General features: G+C 37.2%; 1 protein-coding gene across 1 annotated transcript in view; it reads right to left on the bottom strand.

Annotated features, from left to right (window-relative positions):
- The window catches only part of dlgap3 (discs, large (Drosophila) homolog-associated protein 3), a 299,829-nt gene that overhangs the window by 125,840 nt on the left and 151,489 nt on the right, over positions 1-22,500 (bottom strand). The window contains exon 3 of the mRNA XM_056479735.1: positions 16,256-16,373. The gene's annotated coding sequence lies outside the window, so the exon portion shown is untranslated. The remainder of the gene's footprint in view (positions 1-16,255; positions 16,374-22,500) is intronic.

Below are 22,500 nucleotides of genomic sequence, written 5' to 3'. Positions count from 1 at the left end.
AACCACAAAAAAAAGACACTGCAATAAGATTATAAATGTAGCAAAAACCACCGTGCAACAAAAAACAACTGGAAAAAGCCAATTTAACACTTATTTTTGAGGGCGCACACATAAACACACATTGTATATGTGGTGTACCGGCAGGTAACTCTCTGCAACTCTCACATGGTGGCCTACCGAAGCTAAGTAGGGCTGCGTCTGGTCAGTACCTGGATAGGAAACCACATGGGAAAGCTAGGTTGCTGCCGGAAGTGGTGTTAGTGAGACCAGCAGTGAGCACCGTCCTTCAGATGAGACATTAAACTAAGGTCCTGACTCTCTGTGGTCGTTAAACTAAGGTCTTGACTCTCTGTGGTCGTTAAAAATCCCAGGATGTCCTTTGAAAAGAGTAGGGGTTTTAAATTTTCCCACTGGCCTCTGTTCATCATGGCCTCCTAACCATCCCAATATCATAATTGTCTGCTCTCCAACTATCAGCTCGTGCGTGGTTTGGCGCAATATGGCTGCCGTCGCATTATCCAGGTGGATGCTACACACTAGTGGTGGATGACGAGATTCTCCCCACTGTGTAAATCACTTTGAGTGTCCAGAAAAGCACTATATACAGTAAATGAAAGGAATTATTATTATTATTATTATTATTATTATTATTATTATTATTATTATTATTATTATTATTATTATTATTATTATTATTATTTACAATAGGCCTAATATATTTTACACTTAAAAAACATTTATTATATTTCCTTACCCTACCTCCACCCCTAAACCCATACCTCGGTGGAAACCAGTGGCAAAAGATCCCGTTAAGTATGATTTTTAAGTGTTTTAAATTATGAGGACACAAGTTATGTCCTCATAAAACACCTTAACATTGTCTTACCAATGTCATTTGTCAATTTACATGTCATTTGTGTCTTTGTAAATCACATAAACAAGTACACACACACACAACTAAAACTAGTGTAGAGATAAGTATGTTTCTGAAAAGGTTAAAATATACATAATAATAATAACAAAGTAAAATAACACAACAAAGTAAACATATTGACTTTCTTTCATAATCTCAATGGCACCATGAGTGTGTGTGTGAGTGTGTGAGCTGAGAAAATGAACCGATATATTAAATTCACAGAACATCTTTTGACAACTTTAATACTTCTTGCCCAAACTCTTTTACGTATAAACAGCTTCATTTTCTCTGCATGCAGACTTTGCAAGGCCAAAAATTGCAAAACTAACATAATTCAGCGAAAAAAAAAAGTGTATCCATAAGCAGGTTCCTGTAATTGCTGTCTTGGATGATAACGTATTAATAATTTGTAAAGTTGATCTTACACTGACTTGGATATTTGAAACTTTAAGAAGGGCTTAAGTAACGAAATAGCAAATAATCTTCGGAACAGAAGGGGAGCGGGAGAGAGAGTTGTTTATCTTTATGCCTCACACAGACACATACAGTGATGGATCAGCAATTTTCCAAGTTGTTCCTCATAAATTAGGAGGATTGTAGGCTTATTGCTCTTTGGTTTAAACATCCCAGTATCTAATAGCTACACGGAGAACTGTGCTTTGAATTCATAACAGCGTTTTAAAGAAACAGCAAATTACTTTCAGGTGTTCGTTAAGTGACATTTGCAAAATAGCCCACTGTAATGAGCAAATTTGCAATTACTATGTATGCATCTTCTCAAGGTCTATGATTGGATCTTTATTGCAGTGATTAATGTGTTTCTGTCATGTCTGGCAACAATTATTTTAACCCTAATAAAAAATGCATTAATTTTACAGTAAAACACCATTGCAAAAATTACACTGATTTTGTGTGTGTACCTTTGAATGCAAATAAGCTGCTATTTTCCAAAAGCTATTCTGACACTCCAGAAACCACATAAAGACTAACCCATGACACACTTTTTTGGGATAAAACTAATGGCATAGCTCTGGTATATGTGAATACATTAAGAGACAATGATAACTTTAGATATATTTGCCATACATCATGCCAACAAGCCCTTTCAGAAACTTGAAACATGCTGGATATGAAGTTAGAGCACAAAGAGTTGGTACTGAGCCATCTTTAGAAAAATATTTTTGTAAATACAGTAATGAACTGACTTTTGTTGGTGAGGCAGTACGGCATATAATGTTCATTCATTATTCATTCATTAGGCTTAGTCCCTGTATTCATTAGGAGTCGCCACAGTGGAATGAACTGCCAACTTATCCACCATATGTTTTACACAGTGAATGCCCTTCCAGCTTCAACCCAGAATTGGGAATCATCCATACATACTCATCTACACTCATACACTACAGCCAATTTAGTTTATTCAATTGACCTATAGCGCATGACTTTGGACTGTGGGGGAAACCAGAGCACCCGGAGGAAACCCACGCGAACACGGGGAGAACATGCAAACTCCACACAGAAATGCCAACTGACTCAGCCAGGACTTGAACCAGTGACCTTCTTGCTGTGAGGTGACAGTGCTAACCACTGAGCCACCATGTTGCCCGGCATATAATATATATTTTTGAAAAAATACTGACATTCTTTTATACATTTACTTAAAAATTTATGTTCAACCCCAATGTATGTAAGTGTATGGGAATAATCTGCAACCATTCATTTGGAGAGAGATTTTGAACATTGGAGATTATAAAAAAGGTGGATTTTGACCATTGTGGTGTGTGATATTTTGTGCATGATAGATCCCCAGCTTTAAATCACAAGAATAAAGGGTGAGACTAAGGAAGGTGTAAAGGCCTGGACACAACCAAAGCTGATGGCCATTGGTCAGCATTGGTCCAGCTAGGTGTAATGAAGTAATCACTAAAGATGAATTTATAAATAACTTACCTGATCTTTCTCTACTTCGAAATGCACCCGCAAACACAAATGACCTTGATGTAGTAACCAGCAGTATGGATGCCATCTTTACTAGCACTCTAAATACTGTGGCACCCATCAAACTAAAAAAGGCTAGAGAGAATAAAACTACACCGTGGTATAATAGTCAAACCCGCGCTCTCAAAACAGCAACCCGTGCCCTGGAACGTAAATGGAAAAAAACTAATTTAGAAGTATTTAGAATTGCATACAAAGACAGTATGTCCAGCTATAGGAGGGCTTTAAAATCTGCCAGGGCTGAGCACCTCCGCAAACTGATAGAAAATAATCATAACAATCCTAGATTCTTATTTAACACCATTGCTAAATTAACAAACAATCGGTCATCTTTGGAACAAAACGTTCCACCGCAAATTAGTAGTGATGACTTTTTTTTCAGTGATAAAATAGAAGGCTTTAGACAGAAAATAGGAGATATTAAACTTTCTGCACCGCCTTATACTTCAGATCCAGTAAACACGTCTCTGAATCTAAATAACCTACAATGCTTTAAAATCATAAAACAGGAAGAGCTAGACAAAATTATAAATAGCTCTAAATCAGCTACGTGTATATTGGACCCAATTCCAACAAAGTTACTGAAAGAATTGCTACCTGTTATAGGAGAACCTCTTCTTAACATTATCAACTCTTCTTTATCTTTAGGCCACGTTCCAAATCCTTACAAGTTAGCTGTTATTAAACCTATTATTAAGAAACCACAACTGGAACCCAGCAACTTAGCTAATTATAGGCCTATTTCAAATCTTCCATTTATATCTAAAATACTAGAAAAAGTTGTTTCTGCTCAATTATGCTCCTTTCTGCAGACCAACAATGTTTTTGAAGTGTTTCAGTCAGGTTTCAGAGCTCATCACAGTACAGAAACTGCATTAGTGAAAATAACCAACGATTTACTCTTAGCTGCTGACCAAGGGTGCATCTCGTTATTAGTTCTACTCGATCTTAGTGCAGCATTTGACACCATTGACCATGGTATCCTTATTAATCGCTTAAAGTCTACAGGTGTCCAGGGACATGCCCTACAATGGTTTAAGTCATACTTATCTGACCGTTACCAGTTTGTGAATATTAATGGACAGCCTTCACAAATCAGCCCAGTAAAATACGGGGTGCCTCAAGGATCAGTTTTAGGCCCTTTGCTGTTTACAATATACATGCTACCCCTGGGAGACATTATTAGAAGACATGGGATCAGCTTTCACTGCTATGCAGATGATACTCAATTATATATTTCAACTAAACCTGACGAGACGTCTAATCTGTCCAAGCTAACTGAGTGTATTAAAGATGTTAAAGACTGGATGACCAACAATTATCTTCTCTTAAACTCAGACAAAACAGAATTATTACTTATTGGGCCTAAATCCTGTACACAGCAGATCTCACAACTCAACCTACAATTAGAAGGATACAAAGTTAGCGTTAGCTCTACTATAAAAGATCTGGGTGTCATATTAGACAGCAATTTAACTTTTAAAAATCATATATCCCATGTCACAAAAACTGCCTTCTTTCATCTGAGAAATATCGCTAAGTTACGAAGTATGCTATCCATCTCAGATGCAGAAAAGCTAGTCCATGCTTTTATGACTTCTAGGCTGGACTACTGTAATGCACTGTTTGCTGGCTGCCCAGCATCCTCTATTAACAAACTTCAATTAGTACAAAATGCAGCTGCCAGAGTTCTTACCAGGTCTAGAAAATTTGATCACATCACCCCAATTTTATCCTCCTTACACTGGCTGCCTGTTAAGTTTCGTATTGAATTTAAAATATTGCTTCTTACCTACAAAGCTTTAAATAATCTAGCTCCTGTTTATCTAACCAATCTTCTGTCTCGCTACAATCCAACTCGCTTTTTAAGGTCTCAAAACTCAGGGCTTCTGGTAGTACCTAGAATAGCAAAGTCGAGTAAAGGAGGTCGAGCCTTCTCATTTTTAGCTCCTAAACTCTGGAATAGCCTTCCTGATAACGTCCGAGGCTCAGACACACTCTCCCAATTCAAAACTAGATTAAAGACCTATCTGTTCAGTAAAGCATACACTTAGTGCACCACTTGGGGGCTTCCACACAGGTTATGCATCTTGTTGATATACACTGTGAACATCAGCTACGCTAATTATTTTCTTTATTCTCCATTTCCACCTGGGGATACTCTTCCCGAGGCCCTCAGACTATGCAGAGCCACTGATTCGATCCAAGACCAACGACGAGATGATCCCAAGGTTTTTATATCCTGGACCTGGCCGAATCCTGAGCAGCTACTGTGATGGTCATGGAGGAGTGGAGAACATGAGACTGATTCCTGTGACGCTCCAGAGACAGACGAATCTTCGCTGAGGCCAGCTTCCAGCCTCCGCCACTGAGACTACAGCTCTGCACAAGACGTTTGGCCAGAGGAGAAATTAAAATGGTCGTGCCCAACTGAGCCTGGTTTCTCTTAAGGTTTTTTTTCTTCACTTCCACCTTTAGTGAAGTTTTTTTTCCCTCTCCGCTGTCGCCACTGGCTTGCATGTTTCGGGATCTGTAGAGCTGCGCATCGTTGGATTTGCTCTTCAGTATTTGGACTCTCAGTAGTGATTATTAAACCACACTGAACTGAGCTAAACTGAACTGAACTTAAACACTACAAACTGAACTACACTGTTCCTATTTACTGTGACCTTTTATGTGAAGCTGCTTTGACACAATCTACATTGTATAAGCGCTATACAAATAAAGGTGAATTGAATTGAATTGAAGTGTAAAATGTAATGTGTATTTATATAGTGCATCTATCGTGTATGGCCATTCACACAAAGTCTTCAAAACCATGAGGGGTAGCTCTCTCCATACCACCACCAGTGTGTAGCATTCACTTGACTGATGCGACAGCAGCTACAGGACAACTGCACTAGTGTGCTCACTATATACCAGCTATTGGTTAAGTGGACAGACAGTAATTGAGCCAATTCAGTGAATGAGGATGATCGGGGGGTCATGATGGGTAAGGGCTGATGGAGGGTATTTGGCCAGGACACTCTTCTCTTTACGAGAGGTACCTTGAAATTGACCACAGAGAGTCAGGAACTCATTCGAAAGACGGTGCTCACTGACAGTATGGTGTCCCCTTCGCTATACTGGGGCATTAGGACTCACACAGACCAGGTTGAGTGCCATTTGCTGGCCACACTAACACCACTTCCAACAGCAACCTAGTTTTCTCATGTGGTCTCTAGGCATGGGACGATAACAATTTTCAAGATATACCATGGTTTGGAAAAGTGAACCGTCAAACATTTCTGCTATACCGTTCCTACGATATATGTACGATTTCTTTTTTTACTTTTTTTATGACTACAGTACATCTCCAGCAGAAAAGATCTCCAAAGATGCCATTTTAAATTGTGAAGAAATCTGTGTTTTTGAAACTAATGAAGAGAGCAGATGTCAATAATTTATTTGAATTATTTAGCCTGACATGTTTATTGTTTCAAAATACTTTAAACGTTTCTCAAAATAAAGTATATTGTGTCCAACGGGGAAAAAGTTTTTGTTTTTTCCCCAGACATTTAAAAAAATACATTTTATAGCAGTAATCACAAATAAAACTGAGATTTTTTTTATCCAAGGTTATCATACTGTCAGAAACTTAGACTGGCCCATGCCTAGTGGTCTCCCTTCCAGGTACTGACCAAGCTCAGCCCTACTTAGCTTCAGTGAGTAACTGGTGTTGGGCTGCAGGGTGATATGGGTGTGGCTAGTTGTGGCTGTTGCTAGTTGATTTGTTGTTTTCCACCTCTCGTCGTTTTAACATTGGTGCTCATTGGCCAGATTCAGCATGTCGAATCTGCGTTAGGGCATCAACTGAAGTAAGAGCTTCAACTGAAGTGACATAGCAAGTAAACAATTTAAGTTAAGAGAGAACACAAAAGGGGCCAGCTGTATTTTCGTTTTTTTTTGCAAACGATATGAATTATTAGATTTTAATATATATTTGAACATAAGCAAATCCCTTTTTGGTGAGCGACAACTACTGTGGTAGTGTTACTAAATGCTGCTTTGTTTAATCTTGGCATGTGCATGTTGGAAGTTCGATGACAAGACAAGAAAATAGACTATTCCTTTACACAGGCGCAGAACACACTCTCGAATAAGTTGGCTGCCGTCCATTTGGTGTGTTCACGTGCAGCATTTTGGTCCAGATGAACTCAGACAACACAGTTGGTTTTCGTCTACATTAATTGTTTGCCATTGGCTTGGTGTGTCCTGGCCTTAAGAGCAAATATACATGTCTTCTTCAAATTGGGTGATAGATCTACCCCCATTCCTCAGATCTAGTATCCATGATATACAGTTTCAAGGCAGACATTATAGCCTTGCCTGTAATGAACCCATTCACTCATTACAGGTCAAGCAGAGGTCAGATCATATCCTCTACAAAAGACAAAGAACAGGAAGCAGCCCGATACAAACTCAACAAAGCACAGGAAACATACAAGGACCATGAATGGCTGTTCTGACCTGTGGTGGTAATAGCCGAGTCTGATACTGGCATAGTGGACAAGAAAGAGCAATGACAGTAAAAACTTCACACAAACCTGATTCATCGACCTGTTTGTCGTCTGAATGACCCGAAGAACTGCGGAAATCACAAAGTGCCAGAGTGAGTCTCCGTTCCACTGAGATGCAGCATATCAGCCAGGCTGAAACTGATGAAGAGCACTTACGGAGCAGGACTTGATTGGAGAAAAACTAGAGAGAGTGTGCGCGAGTAGGTGAGCTATTCTTGAAGAGGAAAATATCTGAAACAAAGAGAGCACTTGTCTGACTTCCTGCAACGGGAAACTGCTTCAGAGACGGACCAAATGTTATTATCAAACCAAGCTCATTGGAAAAATGTGCTGTAGATTTCACAACACAACACTTTCAAAGTAACATGTTTAGTGAGTGTGTTTAAAAGCATGTTAAATTTTATCCATAACTGGTAAATGTGGTAAATGTGGATTGGTTGTTTTTATATTTACACTTTAAATACCGTTTCCTAAGGGTTTGAATTTGGATTTTGATTTATCTTTTTTGTAATTGTGTAAGTGTTTATGTATGTATGTATGTGTATATACAGGTATATATATATATATATATATATATATATATGTATTTATATGTGTGTATATGTATGTATATGTATATATATATATATATATATATATATATATATGTATTTATATGTGTGTATATGTATGTATATGTATATATATATATATATATATATATTATATATATATATATATATATATATATATATATATATATATATATATATATATATATATATATATATATGTAGAGTTCAGATGCAAAAACCTCTAAGTGCCATCTGAAACTCAGTTGAAAATGAAAATTTTTTTCAGCCTCCTTTGTTTATGTTGATTTATTTTACTTTAAAGACGTTGGAAATAGCTTATTTTTTTGCCATAAAACTAAAATTACTGAACCTACACACAGAAGCCTGATAAAAGTGCTCATTTTAGAAGAACATTTCAGATGGCATTTAGAGGTTTTCACATCTAAACTCTTAATATATTTATATAGATCTGTCATAATTAACATATCGACTTATCTCACAACACATGGACATGACCTCAATAATTTTTTGTGATGCAATATATATTGCCCATACATAAAAAAAAAATTCTAGCAACATTTTAGCTGATTGTGCAATCTCTACTAGAGGTATAAGTGTCAGAGTCATTAAAAACACTATAGTATTTACTAGAAATTACTATAGTATATTTTTATGACGGTGCCTTAACATTTATTATTATTTATTATTTAGGATATACGTTTTTCACATTCTGATTCCGAAGCCTTATTATTAAATTATTAAAATGACTAAAATCGAATGAGTGTACTTGGATTTTAATGCTATTATATTGTTATTCAAACATTGTATGAGTGGCGTAAAATAGTTTTAAAAATGACAATAATAATGTTTATCACAATATATTTTAGTGCAATATATCGTACAACAACAAAAAAAAATCGATATTGTGACAGGCATATATTAATTTTGTATTCATTTTCTGTTTGTTTTGACCTGTGCATTTTTCATATTGATTTGCTTATTGATTAATTGGGGTGATCATTGTTTACAGGAGTGATGTGTAGATTTTGACTACAGTATATCTTGAGTTCTATTGTATGATGAAGAAGACCATGTAGGTTGAACCGTTGTCCAATTAAATTTATCTATGATAGTTAAAGTGGCAGTGTGCTGATTTATTAATTTTTTTTACTTTTTCTATCATGTTAGACGTATCATTGCATTTTGTATATTAAATGTTAAATGAGCGGTCCCAAATGCTAAATTCCAAGCCTAAACTGAACCAAATTGTGTTAAAAACAGTGTTCACCCAAAAATTTACAATTGCTCTAAATTGACTCGATCACAAGCCATCCTAGATGTAAGCACCTTTCTTCAGGAGAACATAAAAACATGCTTTTAGCTGAATATGTGGTGCTTGGTGATTCATAAAAGCAGCAATTCATAAAGTCAGCAGCTACTGGCACTTTGAGAGTCAAAAAAGAAAGTATTCAGACATAACAAAATTAACACCTGTGGTTCCTGATCATACATTAAGGTCTGTGCAAGAATCCACTACCTCTATCTTATACATAGAGTGAGGGAAAAAGTATTAAACACATCTTTTTTTTTATGGGAAAATATTCTAAAGGACCTGTTCACATGGAATTGAACCAAATTTGGGTAAAAACCCAAACAATTCAAACATAAAAACATAACTAAACAAAAAAAAAAAAAAAAAAAAAAAACTATGATATGACTCAAGGAGAAAGTACTGAACTACTGAAATGTACTTAATACTTTATAAAAAAGGCTTTTTTGGTGATGGCAGCTTAAAGACGCCTCTCATGTAGAGAATAAAGTGACATGAATTGCTCAGGTGTGATTTTTTTCACAGACATCAACCGAGTGTAAAAATCTTGATGATTCTGTGGGTCTCGTCTATCAAAGCTGATCTTTTATTTTTTTTCTACTGTATTCAAGTCAGGTGATTGGTTGGGCCATTCAACAGTTTGATTTTTTTTTTTTTCTAAAAAGCATTTAAGAGTTTCTTTGGCTGTGTTTTGGATCATTGTCCAGCTGAAATGTCCACCCTGGTTTCATCTTCATCATCCTGGTAATGTAGATGTTGGACTGAAGCATCTAATATCAATATACACTGAGGAAGGGGAGAGGATTGCTGAAGAATTACTGAGAGATTTCAGCTGCTGTCTGGGCTTTCACTGCCTTTCTACACCTCCCTTTCTTCATGTGTTCAATACTTTTTCCCTGCGTCATTTCATTTTATTACACATAATTATTTGTAAACTAATTAATATTGCTTTCTTTGCATATATGTTTTTCTTTGGTTGTTACCGACATCTGGTGACAATTTCAAGTCAACAGCACATTTAGAAATACGTTTTCTGAGAAAAATGGTGGCGTGTTAAATGCTTATTTCCTCCACTGTATATTCTCACCTGGGATGCTATTAACTCTTTTATGTGGCTTGTGTTCCACAAGAGTTTCGACACCCGTTTCAACACCAGCAAGCTTACAAAACCAGAAAAGTCACAAATATTGAGCTGGTTTTATAAAGCAAACTGAGGCTATTGATGTTTTACAACCACTAATGTTCATTTCAGCTGATAACTTTACTGAAATGTATGTGTAGGTGTTTGTTATTTTAAACGTGTTAATAAAACTATTGCAAATATTTGGAGAAGGGTTTGGATCTGGGTCAGGAAAAGTGCTAAATGTGATTCTGACTCTTCATGTTTTCATGAGTGCAGAGATTGTGAGAAGGTTACATAAGAAGACGATCATTTGCCGAAATGCACATTACCGAAAAGTGGGATCTGAATAATGTAGGTTGAGTGTCTCCAAACCGTCGGTGAAAGACAATTCAGCTTTGCACTTTTGCACTGAAGCATCACTTGTAGCACGCATTAAAATAAAGAAGAAGAAAAAACTAATGAGAGGTTTTAATATCACCATTATTTCCATCAGTAAAAGTGCACAAGTTTTGATTTATGCTTAAAACAAGTAAAAACTATTTCTAAAAGGGTAAATAATAAAGATAAACTGTTAGGAAATAATATCTGAGGCAATTTCCCTTTCCAAATTTCCAGCACAATAAAATGTCAACTTTTTAGCACTGTAAGAATCATACAAGTCTCAAAAAGAGCATTTGTGCACTTCTTGGATGAAATGTATTCAGGTGTATACATGAGGCTCGGGTCTGAAGGCTGTATACAGTAGTTGTCAAATCCAACTAACACATTTCAGCTTAAAGAGCATTAGTGAAATAAGCCTGTGTGTAGCAGCTGATGAGCTACATATCATCTCTCATATAGAGCGCATTTGTTTGTAATTGTACTTTTCTTCGAGATGCAACATGAAAGCATTACTGAAATATTTCCATTCAAGATGCTTGTGCTTTATTTGCACTCAAGTAAACTCAACAATAAAGTACTGTGCACAACATCATGGCTTGGCTGAGGATTATTCTAGAATGTGTTTAACATTGTCTACTCTTGTAATTCCAATTTTGAGACAGGATTTGTATGTTTAAAGAATGTCTTTTTCCTACCTCTTCAAGCACCACAGTGCTAAAATCATTCGGCAGGAGCTTCAGTCAAAGACCACTCTCAGAAAACACAAGTCTCTCTTGTGGCATTACGTCAGCTTCATGAATAACTGGCAGGTCAAAGCTGAATAATGCACAGTCCATTGTCAACATTACCGTTCTCTGATGATCAACCATAAAACTCTAATCCTAGATCTCCTTCAGTGCAGTGGGCTACGAAGCATCAATTCATTCATTCATTCATTCATTCATTCATTTTCCTTCAGCTTAGTCCCTTATTTATCAGGGGTTGCCACAGCGGAATAAACTATTCTGGGATATGCTTTATGCAACAGATGCCCTACCAGCCGCAACCCAGTACTGGGAAACACCCATGTACTCTCACATTCACACACACACTCATACACTACGGCCAATTTAGTTCATCCAATTCCCTTTTAGCGCATGTCTTTGGACTGTGGGGGAAACAGAAGCACACGTAGGAAACCCACACCAACACGAGGAGAACATGCAAACTCCACACAGAAATGCCAACTGACCAAGCCAGGGCTCAAACCAGTGACCTTCTTGCTATGAGGTGACAGTGCTAACCGATGAGCCACCATGCAGGCCTGAAGCATCCATGTTTACAATTTTTTTTACTTACAATGAAATAAAAATCTATAGGCCAATCACTTCATTCATTCTTTTTTATTTTTCATTCATTTTGCCCTTCCAGCTGCAACCCATCACTGGGAAACACCCACACACTCTCATTCACACACATACACTGCGGACAATTTAGCTTACCCAATTCACCTATAGTGCATGTCTTTGGACCTTCTTGCTGTGAGGTGACAGTGCTAACCACTGAGCCACCATGCCGCCCTGAAGCCTCCATGTTTACATAGTTTTTTTTTACTTACAATTATATAAAAATCAATTAATAGTCAATATATATGAATTAATAAATGAAACTGCCTTTGATTTACTGATTTAAAATTAACAGTATTCCACTGAAACTCATTAAACTGATGACTCATTCTGCACTATTCAAATTTTTATCCAATCAGATGCTAACTAAATTGAGTATGCCCTGCCCCCAAACACTAATCAACTGACTAAAGCCCAGTACACACTAATGCTACACAGTTCACACTTCATTATATTCAAAGTTGTCAAATCCCCATTGTTTTCACACTTCATGACTATCTGTAGTAGCGTTCAGTTGTTGCTGTGTTCACACTGCACAATGAATCAGTGACAGGAGGATACACACTGCATGACTACTTCAGAAACAAACCACAGACAATTCTGTCTAACTCGCAAATTCAATTCAATTTGTTTATTGTCATGTGCGCAGTAAGGAAACACGTTTCCCTGTACAATGAAATTCTTACATTGCCATCCACAGTGAAGTCACACACACAACATACACATCATACACATGTATACACAGAAGTGACAGAAGTATAACTTTGAAATGTATATATGAGCGATTCCAGCGTTATGGATGTGACATTTGCAGTAAAATCTCAAAACATAAATTGACAGAGGAAGTATATGACATTGTAACATTACATTGAAACATCTCTTTATAGTTTTTAAAACAACTAGCCACAGAGTTATGGGAGCAGAAAAATATCAATCTGTAACCATTTTTTATATTTTAAATTAGGAAAATAATCATGCGTTATGGACGTGACAAAAAATGTTAGCGAGTTTACAGTATTCAACATACTTTGTAGAAATTCTGTGAATTAAACTGCACAGCCCAAAAGAAATTATGCTAATCAAAAGAATAAGAGTTGGCTCACTATAGAACAAACATGATTAATTTTATTAGATTTTACATTTTTGCATTTCAAGAGTTTACACTTAGCTAATGATTGATTATAAGCAAGTTTGGCATGCTGTCCCGGGAGAGAGCCCTGAGCCCAAAAGGTCCTTGAGCCCTGGGCTCCCTCCTGTTTGCAGGGCAAGAGGGGAGCTTCGAGCTCAGGTAGATCTCGACAACTCCCCCTTGATAAAAGCTGATGACTAAAATGATTGCACAGCCGTCCTGATAAAGGACTAGAACCGGTGACGCTCCTGCTGTGAGGCAACAGTGCCAACCACTGGGCCACCGTGCCGCCCTATGAAGGGAAGGTGGAGAAGTAGGGGTGGAAGGGGGGATTCTTCAAATTGAAGATGACTGTAGTGAGAAACCCTGGCTCTTTATAGTGGGTTAGGAATCGTCTGATGGTGGATCTGGTGGATCATACATAGCTAATGCAAGACCAGCCGTGTTCAATCATAAGCACGTGATCCTCTCGAAATTAGTTTATAAATAAACTTCAATTATTAGGAAAAAGCTTGGTTATGGATGTGACATCTCTCTGTTATGGATGTGACGGATGTGAAATTGCCACTTGTGTGACTTTGGTAAATCAAATATAATTGTTTGAAAACACTGACAGAGACATTTTTGAGTATTTTCAAAGCACTGTAAAACACTAGCCTACACAAAAAATGCAGAAATGGTTTTGCTATTTTGGTGAAAACATTTTTCATGGCAAGATTGACATTTGTATGGAATTGCTCATATATATAAATATCTATAAATGTAAATGATATATAATACTGATTGTGGAGTCATGTAAACAGATGTAAATAATGTATAGTAGTCATTTAAAATTGTGCTTTTTATGCAAAAAGTGCCTGGTGCAATTGGCTTATGTGCAAACAACAGTATAACGGCCGGAGCAGATTGAGTGCAATTGTATACATTAATAGTGCAAACTGGGATGAAGAATATAATGTGCTACTGAGCAAAAATAAAATGAAACTGTTTATGTCCACTGGTTATCCGTTTAAAAGTCTGATAGCTGATGGGAAAAAAGAGTTCACACGAGAAATGGTAAGGAAATAAAATTGTATAAAATACGGGAAATGGTAAGGAAATAACTTGTGAGATTAGAGTTGAGAGTGGAGGTCAATAAATCTTTCTGAAATACAAAATGTCACAATCCTGCAAATGTTTCTTCTTTTGTTTCGGTTTATTGTTTCAGTAAATGTGAATCTTGCTCTCACATTGGCTGTAGGTCATCACCAATGTGTTTTTCAGTCAGAACTCATTTCACACAACATAATTTAGAATCGCAGACAAGTCCAGATATTAAGCATGTCAAATATTTTAGCGACATGTCAGTGATTATTTGATAATTCACACTGCATTGCTGTCAATTGCATGAATGTGCAACAATGTGCCTCTGATTTCAAGCATTTCCTTCGATTTCACAAAACCTGTCGGCGAGTGAAAATCAAGGCTGAAATTGTGCAGTGTGAACTCAAAGATCTGGCAGTGATGAAAACTGTCTGCGTTGTCTTCTCTTAGTGATTGTATTTGCTGACATCTGGACCAAAAATGTGTCGGATGACAGCCTATTGAAACAGGAACATACTTTCTGTGCCTGCGAAAGACGATTTACCATTCCCTATCTGCAGGTGGCAGTATCAGAATTGTATATTTAAGAAATGCAACAAAATTACTGCAAGCTTCTTTGTGTTCCCTCTTGCAATGTTTACATCTCTTCAGTTTTTGTTCTCTTGTTCTGATTCGTAGCTGAACAGCCAATCAGAGCACTTTCCTCCTACCAATATGAGCTCAACAAGAGCAAACGTATGAAACACACCAAACAAACGTTATTTGCGCATCAAATTCACTTTACAATAGAGGTGGATTCATGTCATGGGCAGGGCTTCTGTCTGCCCGTAGACTCTAGCTTTGTTGCTATATGGCTAACATGGATTCTATTGAGATAGTAGCTGTGCTTTATGTGATTTAGGAAGGCTGAAAAACAGCTAAGATTCATTCGGCGCCATGCCTGAGTCCACTAGATCCTTTTAGAAGTGCACCCAACTCTGTAAGTTCATCAACTCCTCCAGGTACCTGGATGATGGAGGCTTTCAGCGGTGCTACCGACTGAGCTAGGCCCAGTATGATGAGCTGTTCTCCGGTGTCAGCAAGAGGATCCCACTCGGGACACCAACAACAGACACTACATCATAATCACTCCCCTACAAGAGCAAGCTCATGATTGGCTGACACAGCAAGAATGTCCGCTGAAGTTCAGATTTCCAACTCGAGCGATTCACATGTAACGTGTCAAATGCACAAAACTCGGCCACTTAATTCGCGCAAATCGCACCGCAGGATGTCTATTCGCATCTTTGCATTGACTTAACATGTAAATCACTTGTGCTTGATGCTGCCCAATGGACGAAAGTTGGCTTCGTGTATCCCAGCCTTGACATTGAGCAAATCAAAGTTTACAGATCACATAATAACAGGCAAGTGGCTATTAAAAATGCACAATCCATTGCATATGTCACACCCAAACTTCCTGTTTCAAAAATGAAATCATTACGACTGCACTCGCTATGCCATTTCTTAAATTTGGACCCTAACAATGCATCTAGCAGCTCTTTAAAAAATGCACACATCAAACATTGGAGAATGAAAAGAAGTATTTCAAAGAGCACGGCACCCTTTGAGGTGAGGTTTTTGGGGGGCATTAAAATGACATTTGTGTAATCTCTGCCAGCCACTTGATAGGAGACTGAAATTGAGAACGGCTTTGCACCGAGGCGCAGAGGGACGGCTTTCAAAGACGCACGGTGAACCAAGGGATTTAATAGCTCTTCGTGCACATGTGGCTACAGTCAGAGATGAAATACTCACTGCCTCCTCATGTGGAAATGGTGCTTCATTATCAGCAGAGGGGAAACGGTCTCTTCGATGGACGCACACACTACACACTTCTGTTGTCTGCAAACCCTCACAGACTCCACTCAGAAATCTGAAGAGAAAAAAAGAGAGAGATGAAATGACAAAACATCCAGGCTTGTTGGTGTTTTTTCCCCCCACTCTTATTTCACTCATGCACCATCAGGGGAAAACACCGTCTGTTCGCTGAAAGCACTCCCAGGGTAACATGGCTGTATCATGTGGCAACGATGTAATGTGTCCCGTGTCTTGTTTCCGAGTACAAACACCTTTTCCCACATGCAAGTTAATCAACCTGTGAAGTGCACAATGCTTTGTCAACAAAACAGTTCCCTGATGGACAACCACAATCCTTTAATGTTCCTCCAGGATCATGGGCATTGAAGCATCCCCAAAGAATATTCCTAAAATAACCTTAAATAACTTTAATTATTAAAACAGCCCTTTCCAACTATTTAGAAGAAAAAAGTAACCAAAAATAAACTTTTATATAACTATTTAAGATGACAGTATTCCAATGAAACTGACAAAATATACTAATGACTCATCCTGCACTATTCAAGGTTTCATCCAATCAGATGCTAACTAGAGAATGCCCTGCACCTCGAGGCTCCCTCCCATTTGTAAGACGAGAGGGGAGTTTGAGCTCAGGTAGGTCTTGAGAACTCCCCTGCTTTTTTATGGCTAATAGCAATTAGGAATTTCTGATTTAGCGCTCATCAATGGTGTCAATTTGGTTTGTTTAATTCACCTGTGTCGCAGGTCTTTGGACTGTGGGAGGAAAGCGGAGAACCCGGGGGAAATCCACTTGAGCAGGGCGGAGAACATGTACATCCACACAGATACATCTACTTGCCAAGTAAGGAATTGAACCAATGACATTCTTGCTGTGAGGCAACAGTGCTAACCACTGGGCCGCCGTCCCCAGGAGTAGAGGTGGAAGGGGGTATTCTTAAAGACAAAGATAATTAAGGTAAGCAGTTCTGATTATTTATAGTGAGTTAGGAATCATCCAATTGGTGAATCCTGCATTGCTAATGCAGGACTAGCTGTGGTCAATCATAAGCACGTGATCCTCTCGAAATTAGTTTATAAATAAACTTTACTTATTTATAAAGGGTCACGAAACACCAAAACACATTTTTTGAGATGTTGACAGTCACATATGAGTCTCACGCTGCTAAAAACACTTTTAGGACACATAAATTTCACAAAAAAGCAAAAATAGGTTGCTTTTGCGTTATTTTGAGCAAATTCGTTCTTCGCTCTTGAAACAAATTTTTAATTGAACGGCGATTAGATCCTTGCGTGTAATCCAGCGTGGAGAGTGAATGTCTCTACCTGCGAGCACATCGTGACATCTCTGAGTGTGCAGCATTAATTCAAGAGAAAGACTTGGTTCAAACCAATCAGCGCGCTCTATGGTGAAAGAGGTGCAACTTCATTAATATGCATGATAGCTTCGAAGAGTTTTTACCTGTTACAATGTTCAGACGACAGAGAGACGCCACATTGTGTTGCCAAAACAAGTGGAAGAACAAGAATTTGAAGGCATGGGTCGTCTGTGTTTTGTTTATAAATGTGCTGCAACAAAGGTTTTGTTTTCATTTCCCCGTTATGAGAGCGCAGCTGGACTCATGTGTGGATTACAATGCACGAGACGCGCGACAGAAATAGTTACAGTATGTTAATTTTACTGCAATGTTAAAGTACAATATTATGGACTGAAAGATCCGCTGTAAATGCTGCTCTCCGAATGTAAACATATAAACCCCTTCATCAAACTATTATCGTCGTGTTGGATTTTCACAGCATTTTGTGACAGGATAGTCTATACACACTGACAATACAACTTAGGTGAAATGCAACCCTTTATTCTATAAAGTTACATTAATTGCATACACTTTATCACTTCAAGTAAACAATATTATTGAAATGCCTAAAAAAAGAAATTGGTTATGTGATGTAAACAACAAAATCCATATAAATGTATCATATTAGCATTAATTGTGAGATGTTGCAGGCCAAAACTCTACTTGCACATTATCAACCAGTGAAAGTGTTCCAGACTGGAAACCGCAGGAGGAAAATGAAGCTGGCATCAGGTTTAATTGGGTATGTATATCTTCCAGGTATCCTCTGATGGTTTAGAGAATGTGTGATTGGTTAAAGCCGAGGAACAATGGTTCATAATAATGGACCATACAAGATGGTCCAAGGGGAACCTCTTGCTCAGTTTACCCTCGTTATGCCATTTGCAGTGAAACCAAATTTTCAAGTTTACATTTATCATTGTGACTCATTTAATACAATATATCTGGCTCTTCTCAATAGTCTAATTGATCTGTGGCACAATTTTAAAAAGCACAAAAAGCTGCATAGATGGTTAATGTTTTTTTTAAGAGAGGATATAAATAGATGATTAAACATAAAAAAAGATGATGAAAAGGCATCTTGATGCTGCATTCACACCAGATGCGGAATAAACATCAAGCGCGAGTGATTTACATGTTAAGTCAATGCAAAGACACAAATAGACATCCCGCGGTGTGATACCCGCGAATAAGGCGGCGCAACTGATGCGATTCACATGAATAAAGCGGTGTGAGTTGAGCGGACATTCACGCCGTGTTAACCAATCAGGAGCTTGCTCTTGTAGGGGCGTGATTTTGACATAGCGCCTGTTGTTGGTGCCCCAGGGAAAAATCCTCCTGCCGACACCGACAACAGTTCATCAAACTGGGTTCAGCTCAGGTATAGTTTCTCGAGGAGTTTATGAACTCACAGGGCTGGTTGCACCACTGAATGGATATAGTAGACTCAGAAACAGCTCCAAATGAATTGACGCTGTTTATCAGCCTTCCTAAAGCACAAAAACACAACTACTCTCACAATAAAATCAATGTTAGCCATTTAGCAACGAAGCTACCGAGCCGGGCAGACAAAAGCCCCGCCCATGAGGCAAATCCGCATCTATTATTCAGTATTTGACACGCGAATGAAGCAAGTAAACTCAAAATGTTTCGCGATTTATCCATGCATATCGCGTTTGTTGTGAACACAGCATTATTAGGCTCACTTTCTGAAAACATATGGTATTAATCAAATAAATAAATATCCAGCTTTATTAAATTTAAGTTTTATATCAACATTTATTTAGACACACATTTTTTTCATCACTTTTACTTTTAATAATTTTATTTTTTGGAATATATTATGGCTAAATTTTCCGTAGTGTATGTGTGTGAATGAAAGTGTATGGGTGTTTCCCAGTGATGGGTTGCAGCTGGAAGGGCATCTGCTGTTTAAAACATTTACTAGATAAGTCTGCTGTGGCAACCCTTGATTATCAAAGGGACTAAGCTGAAAAGAAAAGTAATGAATGAATGAATAAATAATAAATTTCCTATTTGTTTTCACATAGAAAAATTTGCCTTTATTTAGTTCAGGGTTCAACTGTTGTTTCTATTTAAAACCTGTTTTTTATATAAATATTTCTAAGTATTTTGTAATTTGTTGCTGATTATGTTCCATACCTGTGCCTTATTCAGTTCCTCAATATCTCTTGTATTTAACACCCTGTTATTTAGCTCAGTTTGTCACCTCTTGTCATGATTGTGTTGGTTTCTAATAATTCTCCCTGTTCTGGCATTCTACCCATGGTGTAGTGTTTAGTTCAGTTTGATTCCTTATTGAATAAAGACTGACTGCTGTGCTAGATCCAACTCTTCCCTGCTCATGCAACTACAGAACACAATAATAAAACACTGCACCCTAATCGCAAATTCATTCATTTTTTAATGATTTCCAAAACGGGAAAATTTGACCCAAATATCCCAGGTGACTGCCATAGGCGAGAAATGACGTGAAAGCTTCAACAACACCCTCCTAAATTCCTATTGATTCACGAATGCAGCCAGAGCCAGAATAATTAGAACACAATTCTCCATTGTTCCAGAAAGTAACAGCAATCAGAGAATATAGGTCACCCTAGACATTTGCGCTGCCACCAAGTTCACTTTAAACATGATAATAAACTCAAAACTCCAGGAAAACAATTAAGAATTCATGTGCTTGCGAAAGTCTGGCACTGCGTTGAGATGTGTGTGTGTGTGTGTGTGGGTGTCTGTGTACAGCCAATCTAGGGAGCACTTGTGTCCCCTTGAGTGTTTGTAAGAGCCAGCATTTTGCATCACTAATGTTGTATTACCATCTTATTCTTCTGTTTTCTAGTTTTATTTTTCATCAAACTTTGCCAGCGAGTTTCAGTCCTCGTGCTAAATGATGAAGCAAAACTGAGAGAGCGAATAAAATAAATTTTCTTCTGCCCTCCTTGTTTCTGACCTCTAAAATTTAGCCAGTTTATTTTTCACTTTTCTCCATACAGAGAGCCCTTAATTTGCAGACTTTTGATAAAGGACAAACTGCTTTGCACATTCCATGCATGGTTCACAAAATGGTGCACATCTGCTGATGATTTCTAATCTTTTACAGCCTCGGCTTTAAATACAGCTACTGGTACTTTCCTAATTCTATTTAGCGGATCAGCGGATCCTTTTGGGTAATGAGAAGCAATAAACAGCCCAGAATCTCTTACCTTGGCTCACAGTTTCATAAAGACTGAAAATGAGGTTGACGTTTATCTGTCCCTTTGGTAAACAAGCTAGGCATGAAATATGGCTGTGAATAAAAGGTACAGTAGATTGGTTGTGTGTGCTATTCAAATATGTGATCATGTGTGGTAAGATTGTAGATGAATGGTAACATCATTGCAAAAGTATTCTGTACATTTACTTTTGTCATTTTATTATAAAACGTATATTTGTAGTTAAAGATATCATAGATCTTTATAAAATGCACAATAAATATACATTAGCCCCCTTTTGATTTTTGGTTTTTATATTTCCCAAATGATGTTTAACAGAGCAAGGAATTTTTCACAGTATGTCTGATAATATTTTTTCTTCTGGAAAAAGTCTTATTTGGTTTATTTTGGCTAGAATGAAAGCAGTTTTAAATTTTTTAAAACCCATTTTAAGGTCAATATTATTAGCCTCTTTAAGCTATATTTTTTTGATAGTCTACAGAACAAACTATCGTTATTCAATAACTTCCCTAATTACCCTATCCTGCATAACTAACCTAATTAACCCAGTTAAGCCTTTAAATTGCCCTTTAAGCTGAATACTAGTGTCTTGAAAAATATCTAGTCTAATATCTAGCAAAGAAAAAAACTCTGTTATAATTCTAATAATTATGAGGCTAATAATTCAGGGGGTCCAATAAATCTGACTTTAACTGTAAGTGTAAGTACATAATATATCATATAATTCATTCTTGTTTTTCCTGTTTAACCCCGTTCACTGCCACAGTTGCACTGTGGGATATTTTCAGTACATTTAAATAAAAAGAAATATGGCAAACTACTGTATATAATATATAATTTTCAACTGTGAACTTAAATATTGGGGTGATAGTTAAGGGGTTAAAGCATAAACTAGTTATTAAAGTGTTTAAAAAACAGCATTTACCTAAGTAGAGCTCTTACTACTTCCTCAAATCAATTTTATGTTTTTTACAGCAATTAAACCAAGAATCCATTCATCCAATCTACTTGTTCATTTAACTTATAGTATTTAAATGACAACCACTCCCACCAAGCAACATTGTGTTTAGAAGATGTCTAATCCGCTTGTTAAGTGTGACGTCACGTGAAGCGGCTTCTGGGTCCTATCACTCTATCAAACTGTATGGAGAGACTCATCAAATGGTAATAATAAACGTTTACAAAGTAATCTAATACTTTTAAAAATCACAACCACAATATATATGTCCATGCCTAATATCTGATGTCCAGGAAGTGATACATTTTTTATAAATTGTTAAAATTTTGGTATTTGTGATGCGGCAAGCCCAGAGACTGTTGTGTATACCATGACTTTATATAAAATTCACTTTAACGTGTGATAGGACTTAACAGTGGCCATAAACAAATATTTTCTCTATTCAAATGAGTAGCATTTATTAATAATAGTTCAACAATTACTAATGCATTATTAACATCCTCATGCTTGTTAACATTAGTCATAGACTGCGAGTTAATATGGACTAACAATGAACAACTGCATTTTCATTAACCAACTTTAACTAGCGTGACTAAATACTGTAATAAATGTATTGTCCATTGCTTGGTCATGTTA

Source organism: Danio aesculapii, chromosome 19 (assembly GCF_903798145.1).
Source record: "Danio aesculapii chromosome 19, fDanAes4.1, whole genome shotgun sequence".
In the NCBI taxonomy this organism is placed as follows: Eukaryota; Metazoa; Chordata; class Actinopteri; order Cypriniformes; family Danionidae; genus Danio; species Danio aesculapii.
This window is presented reverse-complemented; position numbering and strand designations above follow the sequence as displayed.